Below are 12,334 nucleotides of genomic sequence, written 5' to 3' on the forward strand. Positions count from 1 at the left end.
CTCGATGGTAGGTGATTCTATACTCGATCGTTCCCTTTAGATAGGCAAGGACATGCATAGCACAGCTCCAATGTATGGGACAAGCATCCAAGGTGTATCATTGAAGGTAGTTTGTGGTGAATGCAATATCAGGTCTTGTTCCATTGGCAATGTGGTTCAATGATCCGAGAACCTCACGATAATCCTTGTCCCCCATAAATTCCTTATCCGCATTAGGGATTGGTTGGGGTTGCATATCCAGATTCATCAGGCTTCCAACTGGAAGCGGAGTCGCTTTCGGCTTGCAGTCTGACATCCCAAAATTCTCTAGGGATTTCAGTATCAAGTTCTTTTGATGCAACGAAATAGCACCAGTTTCTTCGTCGAACTCCATGGTCATTCCAAGAACGCTGTTATGCTTCCCCAAATCCTTAATCTTGTAGACACTCCCAATCTCCTTCCGAACATGCTTGCCTTCCTCCATAGATGTGGATGCACCAGAAACATCATCCATATATGTACATGTGTACATCCATTTGGAACCATTCTTGAGAAGGCGAACACATGGATCCACTCGTGATTGTTTATGGCCTTGCATGGTAAGGGTGTTGTTGAGTTCATGGAACCACACATTCCTGGCATCCATAGTCTCATACATCGCTCTCAACATCTGCAGGACATAGTCTCCCTTTGGATAGTCCCTGGTAACTATATTCTCGTATCCTTGTGGCAATGATACATAGTTTTCACCTTGTGGCTCTGCATTTAGGTATGCATCAACGAAGTCTATAAGCCAAAAATCCAGACCATGAGCAGTGACAACCGCAAAGAACATCCATAAAGATTTGTATCAGATGACTGCTGCGAATGAGTCATAATAATGGAGTCCTTTGATTTGCATGAATCCTTTGACTACGAGTCTAGCGCATCATTTGAGGAGCTCAGCTGTATCCCCATCGAGTTTCTTATCGAATGTCCAGCGAGTATCAATCACTTGCATCCATGGTTCTCTCAGCACAACTCTCCAGACATCTCTTTCTTCCATGCATCGAATCTCTGCATCCATAGCTGGCCTCCAGATCTTTGCCTTGGTCATAGCTTGGTTGTAGTCATCTGGTACCCACATGTCATGTCTATCAATGATATTACTGATTTCCAAAGCTTTAAGGGCAACAATGTCTTCAACATCATCTTTGTCAGCAAGTAGTGGAATGGTATTATCGTTTCCCTTTCGTTTGGCTTCTTCTTCACGTTGGGCATACTCCTTCGATTCAAGTAAGGCTCTAGTGGGCTTTGGTATGCAGGACAGACATTTTGCAGGTGGTGGATTAACATGTGGTTGAGTTGGAGGTGCTTGGATGGGTGCAGTTGGCAATTGGGCTTGATTGCGATCAGGGCTTGGAGGATCAATCAGTGGCTGTGAGTGATTCTTGATTGTTTCTGCAAGTGGTTCGATGAGGTCTTCGTATGCAATCTCCCCCTCACAAAGAGAAATAGTATGAGTAGGACTTAGCTCCTCGAAAATGACATCATGAGAGATGATAATCTTATTCCCAGGTACATCATCCAGAAGAATCCTGTATGAACCATGCCCTGCCAAGCCAACAAACTGTCCCTTCTGTCCTCACAGAGATAACTTGCTGTGGCCTTTTGCTGCAGGGATTTTTGCATAACACATTGATCCTCAAACTCTGAGGTGGTTAACAGTTTGCCATTTACTGGTCCATTCCTCCTCTGGAACCTTCCCTGGGTGCCTTGATGATGGCAGCAGATTTCCAGCCTTTATCGCATAGTCGCAAGCCTTGGCCCACCACCCATCAGACATCTTTGCTTCTAGGAGCAGTATTTGGACTGTCCCAAAGATGATACCAAGCATCCATTCAGCCATCCTGTTGGCTGCAGATGAATAGGGTGCTGTGAACTCAATGATCACACCCTTTTCTATGCCCCACATCTTCCATAAGTCATTGTGAAGCTCGTTATCACACTGGATTTTCTTCAGCTTCTTCCCTGTTTGTCTTTCTGCCATAACAGTGAACTGATTTAGTGCCTTGATGGTAGTTTCGGCCCTTCGATCCGAGATGTAGTAAGGCATTCTCTGAGACATTGTATCATCAGTGAACATGAGGGCATATTTCGCTCCCCCAATGGATTGTATGTGGGCTGGGCCCCAAATATCAACCATCACCCACGCTAAAACCACTTTCTCTGGTACCATGTCAGTGTCAAATGGCCTTCTTCTCTGGTTTCCCAAAATGCATGGCTCACACTTTCCCCCAGCACATTCAGTTTTTGCAATGTTCAGACCATCCACAAGCATTCGTTTTTCCAACTCGGTGATTTGGTCAACTCCAAGGTGTGCAAACCACATGTGCCACATTTCGATGGGTATGGCTGCCTCTAGTGATCTCGCTGCAAGGGCAGTATATTCCTCACTGCACATCAACGTCCCATTAATTGCATATAGGTTGTTTACCAACATCGCCGTGAACTGGGGTGTCCCTTTCTGGTCTACGAAGGTTGCTTGGCTGCCTCTGAAGGTGACGAACCAACCTTCTTTGTCCAGTCTGCTAATTGAGATTAGGTTGGCAGAGACGTCTGGGCAATGAAGGGCCTTGCTGAGGGTAAATACATTCTGGATACCTGCCACTGTTGACTTCAAGGCTACGGTGCTGATACCTTGTATTTTCAGAGTGGCGCCAGCCTTCGACGAAGTTCCAGTTGTTTCACCAAGCGGCATGTAATGGAAAAAGCAGTCTTTGTTTTGGATAAAGTGGGTGGACACGCCAGAGTCCCCATACAACAGTGAGGTGTCTACGAACCCTTGACTAGCATTATTGACCATCATTGTTGACTTCTCTGCTTCCAGTGCCCTTTCAATAGACTTCAAGGTTTCATCGTCGATGATTGTGCTCAATGTGGTGACATTGGTGTATATGGAGCCCACCTCAGATGATGATGTGGTGGCTAGGTTTGCAGAACCAGGAACGGGTGTGTCCCATTTCCCTTTCCACCAGGGGGGATATTGACCCTGTCTCCCTCCCCCTAGTTTCCAGCACTTGTCGAGGGTATGACCCAGTCCTTTGCAACTCTCGTTGGCCATGTGAGATTTGTTGGACCTAGGTGCTGCACCTTTCTTTGAGGATAAGCTTTGGACTTGTAGGGTTAGCACTTGGATCGATGCTTGGAGTGCCTGTACAGTGGACTCCTGTGTAGATGAGGGGCTGCTAACAGAGTTCCATCTGACTACTCATTCGCCATGGGCAATAAGACATGCAATAACGACCGTGAGGTTGTTCTCAGCATAGAGTGTGCTGACGACAGGGTCCCAAGTCTCGGGGAATGAGTCTAGCAGAGTCATCTTGAAACTTTTGTCATCAATGCCTGCTCCAGCGTCATTGGCCTCCTTTCGGAGCTTTCACATCCTTTCAATATACCCTCCATCGCCACTGACCTTTTCCCCATCTTGGTATTTCACAGCTTTCAACATCTTTTCCCTACGGTTGCGGATTAGGTCTGAGTATGCACCATAATCAGTCTTGAGTACTTCCCAGGCCATGTGGGATGGTTTGTGAGGGTCGATTCCGACGCCAAATACGTCCTTCACATTGCGAATGATTGAGGCAAGTGCAACGCTCTCGCATTGGGCGTATTCCAGTGAGTTTGGGGTAAGACTATTGATGGGGGTTGCTGGTAATGGTGCGAGTGTGGCGCCAGGGATTGCAACCTTGTTCTCCCAGTAATTGATGAGGCCTCGAGTGTTTCCTTCGGTCATCATGACCATTTTGAAGGTTGCCCAGTTCTCACCATTGAATTTCTCATCGTCGTCGAGTTTGATGGGGAGAATATGGTGAGAGGAGGTCATCATGATAGAGGGTGTATGGAGTTCAGTATGCACAGTCTGTGCGGATTATTGAGTCTGTTTGGTAGTACGTGTGTGTTGTTGACTAGGAGGGATGAGCACGGGAGCCCAGAACCTGTTAAGATAACAACAGCTAGATGAGTGTAGCGTAAGAAATAGGTAGTGGATGATAATATGAATGATATACACACCTCAGTCAGTCACACGAAGATGTAGTGAACAGCTGAGGTGCATAGAGGGGCAAACACCGTAGTTATAAGGATTGGGAGAAAGGAGGTATAGTCTAAATATAGTAAGTAGGAACATTGAACGAGAAATAATGAGAATACTGGTAGGGTAGGCTGAATCCTCAACAGTTTATATCGAGTGTTATATATTCCATCGTGATTTTGTCGAAAGAACTGGGCAAGCATCATATTCGCAAAAGGGAGGTGATATCAACTTTAGGGGTGTAGGAGGATTCGTAACTGGGCATTATAGACCTGAGAACGTTTTAGCTGGCTCTTTACAGAATGCTGGTGACGTACAATTGGCAAACTGGAGAGAACAAATTTCTAATGAGGAAAGTTCGTGTTTCTAGCCCTCGGTAGTTATCTATGCATAATGTGTCAGCACTCAGCAACCAAAAGGCAGAAAAAACCAAAAATGTTATGGTCAAAGTCCCCTTGCACTGGAGAGTCTGCTGTTATAAACTTCTTCTCTCCTCTGTATACTGTGGTTAGTGCGGCTCATAAACTGGTTGGCAGTATTTGATAGAGCATGGACGTCAGTGCAGGATTGGTCGTGAAGGCAAAGAGGAAAGAGGCGTACTTTGTTTCCTCACCAAGCAAAGCGTGTAGCAGGCCTGTGCGTGCATAGTGTCAGATGACGCCTCAAGTGTTGCCGTGGCAGGCAGATGCCAAACATCGACGGTGCCAGTCAGATAAGCCTTGTCATGGTATTTGCTGGCACTTTATTACGATTTCGCGCTATATCTTATCTTATCGGCTTCCTTGTAATCCTGCTATGCTAATCTTCCGGACTTGATCGCATTCTACCATGTGGGTTCAGTGCGTTTACCGTACCGTTGCAGACACTTGTAGTATATTTAGCACGACCCAAACTGTATTTAAGTAGCTCGACTGCAGGTCTTAAACCTCAGTCTCGAACTAAAGTTTATTCACCCGATAACTTAGTCTGAACTCACTCTCGCTCAACTAAGCGATAGCTCCCTGCACATAAACCTGCGAGCAACATAAGGCGCCTGACCGAAGTGCGAGTCACGCCTAGTTGTTTGATCTTGTTTGTGTAATCGGTCGCTAACAATTAGTTCGAGACTTTCTTACTCTTCATCAACAACCACATTGATGAGCAGTAACGAATGAACCCTATCGAACAATACCTCACTGACCTTTTTGGACTACAGGGCTTCATTGCCATAGCCTACCTCGCATTCCTATATGGATACAAATACTGACGAAACCAGGAGCCAGTCTCCGAAGAAACTATCCCCGTTGAAGCCCCCAACCCGGAGGATAGACAACCGCACACACCCCCTCCCAACTATGTCGACGACAGGCCCGACCCCATTATCCACTTCATCTTCATTACAGACGACGAGTGGATCACAGAAGACTCTGACACAAGCGAGTCCAGTGAGTCCGACTCCGAGGTGGAAGGATGGCCCACACAAAGAGGCCCAGTCATTGAAGAAGAAGAAGAGCGAGGAGTCTATGAAAGGGGGGTGGACCAGCGTGTTCTCTCTCCCATTACCGAAGAGGAAAGCAAAGGGGAAAGCGAAGGAAGCGACCCCTGGAACGCCCCCTCCCCCACGTCAACAGAAAACTCAGCCGCCAACCCTGGATATGATTCCAACGGACAGCACCTCTATCAAAGAGGGCTTAGATATCATCTGGGAGAAAGAGGAGAGGCTGAAGATGGAACTGGAAGCAGTTCAAATGAAGAAAGCAGCGATACAGAGGAGGACTACGACAGCGACGAGCTCCCAGGGCCGCGCAACAACTGGTCCCCTCCAAGGCTGGACTCCAGAGGAGAAACTTGGGGCAACCACTACGCCCGTGACGACTCATCAGACGACGAAGGCAGTTATCTCAACCTCGTCGCCCGCCCGAACACCCCAATCATCATCAACAATCGGGCAGGGGAAGCAACTACCGAGCTCGACAGTTGCGGACCCACATACGACGCTGACACCAGCTGCGATGTATGCAGACAGCTGCAGGACTACGCCGACGCGTGGCTCATGTATGAGGGAATCGAAGCCCCTGCCTCCGTCGTCCCATACGTCATCTACCCCCTTGCACCAGAACACCCCCATGCCGCCCCCATCCTCTTCGTTGCACCCTGGGTATGGGATCGACCCTGAAGACCAGACTTCGATCAAGTCATACTCAGGGTCAACGAGCGGGCACGAATCATTCGAAACTGGAACTGTATCGTCACAGGAAGCACGGAGCCTTTTGAGCAAGTCCGACCAATCAGACTTAGAAGAAGGAGAAATCTACGAGAACCCTGGAATAGGGCCGACTTCGACTTACGACAACAGCATAGAGTCGGAGAGTATGGTGACGAGGACATCATCCCGGAGTTCGTGGAAGGATCTAGCTCGGGAGCCTACTGAGGCCGAGCTAATGAATATGACATATTTAGAAATGCTGCGCTGGACAGAGCAAAAGTTACCAAAAGAAATCTCGTGGAACGGGTCACCCCAGGGCAGATATTTCCAGAAGGAAAAGAATTCATGCATCGGAAGCCAGGTACTTTATCGGGAAACGATCTTCCACACCAACATTCTATGGAACCAAGTACACCCGGACGACTACACAGACCCTGGCGAACGATACCAGGTGCCAGCACCATCAGAAACGTCGAGCGGAAGCATGGTGGACTTAAGCCACCTATCTATTCTCCAAAGGACAGGATACGTCGACCCTAGCAGGCTGTTTGCAGCCACAGGAACTCCAGGAAGCGCAGCCGCCGCAGCTGCGGTGCCAGCCCAACCTGCAGCACCAGCCCCTGCTCCACAAGGCCCCCTATCTCCACACCACAACCCTGCGCTACGATCATTACCACGTCCAGCGGCAATCCCTATTCCCGCCGATCCCGTACAACCACCGAACATGCCACCACCATTCATAGTCAGGGTGGCAAACACGAACCCATGAGGACAGGTAAAGCCACAGCTGGCGGAACCCCCCGAGAAGTTCAAAGGGGAGTCCAGCGATGTAGATCGGTTCCTTAACCAGTGCGAAGACTACTTCAACGTATTCCCGCAACAATTCACAATGAACGCGCATGGACAAAGCCCGAACCAGGTTGTGTTCTGCACGTTCAGACTCGCCGACAAAGCATTGCACTGGTGGAATCATGCGAGGGATGATTACTATGATGAAACATGCGGATACTTGTGATACCCTGCATGGCAAACGTTCCGACAAATAATCGAAGACCAATTCCGCACCGATGCGGAGGTGGAACTCAAACTACAGGAGTTCAAGCGAATCTGACAAAACACCTACAAATTGGCGAAGGAATTCTTCCGGGACTTCGAACGCCTAGCAAAAGAATCCGGAAAATGACACAACAAAGAGTATATGATCAAAATACTCAAACCGGCAATTCGGAAGAACGTCAAAACGGCGATACATGCAACCGGAACTGCACTACCGCGCACCTATGCGGAGTGGAAGTTCCGAGTCGAACAAATGGACTATAATTATCGCGTAGGATTAGCCGAAGACGCAGGCAGAAATCAGGGAACGCAGGGTCAACAGAACAAGGGAACGGGAAAAGCCGGAAGTTCTGGGAATTCCCAGGGTGACAAGAAGACGGGCACGGGGACCACGTACGGGGGCCAAGGGCAGCCAATGGAGATAGACCGATTGCGGAAAGAAGGACAATGCTTCTGCTGTGGTCACAAGGGACATCGAAAACAAGACAACAAATGCCCCAAGGACGAAAGTACGTGGCTCGTCAAGCACCAGCCCAAGTTTTCGCGAGCCCAAATCCGCGCAATGTACCAGCAAGTAGTCAAGGATGAAGAAGCAGAGGCCTCCACGTTGAAGGTTGAGGAGGTAAAAGACGAGCCGGCGGCGTAAGCGACAAACGCGTGTCGGCTAAGGACACAATTTTATCTAGTGGTGCGTCACAGAATCCCGCAGGTCAGACTAATGTACCGCATGTAGTAACTTGAGGCAATGATATCACTTTCATGCATTCACAAAATGAAATTACCAAGTCGCATAAAAGGAAGAACGGTGTACAGGGGATTACCACCGTGCTCGAAGAAGAACCCCATTCAAGATCCTTGGCCACCGGTGCGAAAGCACAAGCGGCTAACGCTGCGCAAGGCGGCGGGACACTCGGGATCAACCTCACTCCGTCGGGGGCAGATGACGGCATGGGGAACAGAGGAAGAGCAGCCGAGCCCAAGGCGAGCAGTGAAGAATCCCACTCGGGGGCAGAATGTACACGCCAGCCACGAGTGACCGACTGCCCCCATCGTGGAATGGAGCCGCAAGAGGGAACGCGAATCCCCAGCAATAAAACCGCTGCCCCGAAAAGAACAGTCCAGACGAACGGGGACCCCATCCCTTTCCAGCCAATCACGGTACGTCTAACCCCTCCATCGCTAACACATAATGGCACCGGGGGCCCGTGTTCCCCGGTGGGCGGGTCGGTGGGACCATTATGTGCATCCCCTATTTATAATAAAAAGACCGTTTCTCTCAAAGAAGTGCCCGATGAGGAAGACGATTACAGTTACCAACAAAGTATCAAGACACAAGGGGAAGACCCGGTGCTTCACACCGAGGAGTACCCAGAAGACTATGAGGTAACAGAGCTAGAAGAGGAATACTACGATGACAAGTGGGACAAAGGATGGCTTAAACCCCATAGCGCAGAATGGGTAAGGAGAAAGATGCGACAAGAGAAGACAATGGAAGGAAAGCTTGCCACCCTTCGTATGTGGATACACCCGAGGCGTCTTATCGAAGCAGACGAAGACCTAGTCTTAGATCTCATCGGATCCCCAAAGGAGACGTATAGACAACGGGAGCAATGCCTACAAAACATGGAGGATTTACGCGTCCCTCCCCAATACATTCGAGGAGGGAAAGGCCGAAGCGTTAACATCAGAGTACAACTCGAAACCCTGGACACCGGCCAAACACGAGCAGCAGACGCTCTAGTCGACAGTGGGTGCACCGGGAGCTGCATAAACCGGACCTTCATGCAGGAACACCGCATGAATACGGTAAAACTGCCGAAAGCCCAGGCAGTCTACAACGCCGACGGTAGCCGAAACAAGGGAGGAGATATCACAGAAGTAGTGGAACTCCGGATGACAATTGGAGACCATCACGAGAAAATCGATTTAGCTGTCGTAGACTTGGGAAATGTGCCACTGTTCCTAGGACACGATTGGCTCAAACGACATAACCCCATCATTGACTGGAAAACAGGAGCTGTAACATTAGCCCGATGCTCCTGCCGCAGAATACCCTTTCTGCTTCCAGACGAAGATCCAGAACAACACTGGGGAACTGAAGTGGAAGAAGGGGACACCATTCTCGTCATAGACTTCGAAGAAGCCTTTCACGTCCGAGCCATGGGAAGCAAAGCAAACGAACTAGCCGCCAAAGCCAACCAAGCCAAGGAAACAAAAACGTTCGAGGAAATAGTACCGGAACCGTACCGGGAATTCCGAGATGTCTTTGCAAAAGAAAACTTTGACGAGCTACCACCGCGAAAGCCATGGGATCACGCTATTGAACTAATCCCCAACGCCAACGCAAGCCTAGACTGCAAGGTCTACCCCCTTAATCCCACAGAACAAGAAGAGTTGGATAGATTCTTGGACGAAAACTTGGAATCAGGAAGGATTCGACCCTCGAAATCCCCTATGGCATCCCCATTCTTCTTTGTCAAAAAGAAGGACGGAAAGCTTCGACCAGTACAAGACTATCGGAAGCTAAACGAGATGACCATTAAAAACCGATATCCTCTTCCCCTTATCGGAGAGTTAATGGATCAGCTCAAGGACGCGAAATACTTCACCAAGCTGGACGTAAGATGGGGATACAACAACCTAAGGATCAAGGGGGGAGACGAGTGGAAGACGGCATTCCGAACGAACCGAGGATTGTTTGAACCAATGGTGATGTTCTTTGGACTCACCAATTCTCCCGCAACATTTCAATGGATGATGAACGACCTATTCAAAGAACAGATCGCAAGAGGAGACGTCACCGTGTACCTAGATGACATCCTAATCTGCACAAAGGACAAGGACAAACATCAAAAGGTCGTGCGAGAAGTTCTAGCCATCCTCCGAGCCAACAATCTCTTCCTAAAAGCGGAGAAATGTGAATTTGAGGGTACTAGAAACGGAATACCTCGGAGTGATCATTAGCCAAGGATCTATCCGCATGGACCCCGTGAAAGTAAAAGGAATCACGGAGTGGCCGCAACCCAACAAGAAACGAGAACTACAATCGTTTCTAGGGTTCACCAATTTCTACCGAAGGTTCATCCGGGACTACAGCAAGCATGTGCGACCATTGACCCAGCTCACCGGGAAAACAGAGTGGACATGGGGAACAGCACAGGAGAATGCGTTCCGGGAAATCAAAAGGAAATTAGCCGAAGAAGTGGTACTAGCGATACCTACCCATACCGGGAAGTATCGAGTAGAGGCAGATGCAAGCGAAGGCGCCATAGGGGCAGTCCTATCCCAAGAACAGGAGGGGAAATGGAGACCGGTGGCATTCTTGTCCAAGGCCTTGACAGTGACAGAGCGCAACTACGAGATATACGACAAGGAGCTCCTAGCAATCATGCTAGCACTCGAGGACTGGAGGCATTACCTGATGGGTGCATATCAGGAATTTGAGATTTGGACAGATCATCAAAATCTCCAATACTTCCGAAAACCGCAAAAACTTAATCGACGACAAGCACGGTGGGTCACGGAACTAGCAGAATATCACTTCACTCTGCATCATAAACCGGGCATGGCAAACAAGAAGGCTGACCTATTATCTCGATGAGCGGATCACGACCAAGGGAGCGAAGACAACTGCGAAGTAGTCATGTTGAAACCCGAGATGTTTAGGGCACTCATCATGCCAGGAGAGGAAGAAATACACAAAAAGATCAGGACGGCGTTACGAGACATTACCCGATGGGATAAAGGAATCGAAGCATCCCTTCATCATCCCCGCGGGATAACCCAAAAGGAAGGATTAATGTATTATGATGGAAGGCTATACGTGCCCCGAGACACCAAACTACGAGGGGAGCTCATCGCTTACCACCACGATCACATCACGGCCGGACACCCAGGGATCGAAAAAACCAAGGAACTCGTGCAACGAGAATATTGGTGGCTGAAACTCAAAAACGACGTAGAGCGATATGTGAAAGGTTGTGAAGCTTGCCAACGCACGAAGACCAGCACACAACGGAAAAGAGCGCCCTTACACCCTCATGCCGTACCATCTCGACCATGGGAACACATCACGGTGGACATGATAGGCGAACTACCTGACTCCAATGGATACAATGCTATCCTCATGATCGTAGACCGATTTTCCAAAGAAGTCATCCCAGTACCATGTTCCACAGAGCTAACGTCCACCGGATGGGCCAAGATCCTCAGAGATCACATATGGGCAAAGCACGGAATGCCACAAAAGGTGATATCTGACCGGGGACCCCAGTTCATATCAAAGTTCATGAAGGAACTATACGAGATGCTACACATACAAGGAAATCCATCAACGGCTTACCACCCCCAAACGGATGGACAAACGGAACGAGCGAATCAAGAGATCGAGAAGTATCTCCGAATATTCATCAACCACAGACAAAATGACTGGAGCGAGTGGTTACCCCTCGCAGCCTTTCAGCACAATAATCGGAAACATTCTGCAACCGGTTATTCACCTTTTGAGATCAATCATGGACAAAAACCACACTTGGCCCCGCTAACAATCAAAGAAGGAACAAATCCAGCCGCCAGGGAGTTCGTCGCAGACATACAAAAGGTGCACAAACAAACAGCCAAGGCGTTGGAAAAAGCAGCGGAAACCATGAAGCGACAGTATGACAAGCACCAGCAAGAGGCAGTGGAATACCAACCAGGCGACAAAGTGTGGCTAGATTCCACCAATCTACATCTCCCTCGACCAATGAAAAAACTGGGAGACAAGCGAGTTGGACCATTCGAAGTAATATCCAAACACGGCGCCTCGGCGTATAAATTACGCCTTCCCCCGTCCTGGAAAATCCATGACCGATTCAACGAGAGCCTCCTCACCCCTTATAATCCGCCAGAGTTCCCAATCCAAGTACAGCCTCTACCTCCACCACCAGACCTAATAGATGGACAGGAACAGTACGAGGTGGAGGAGATAGTCGACAGAAGGGAAAGAGCAAGAAGAAGAGGACGAAGACGAGGCAGCGGAATTGAATACTTGGTCAAATGGA

Source organism: Desarmillaria tabescens, assembly GCF_030435595.1.
Source record: "Desarmillaria tabescens strain CCBAS 213 chromosome Unknown EV420scaffold_46, whole genome shotgun sequence".
Taxonomy (NCBI): domain Eukaryota; kingdom Fungi; phylum Basidiomycota; class Agaricomycetes; order Agaricales; family Physalacriaceae; genus Desarmillaria; species Desarmillaria tabescens.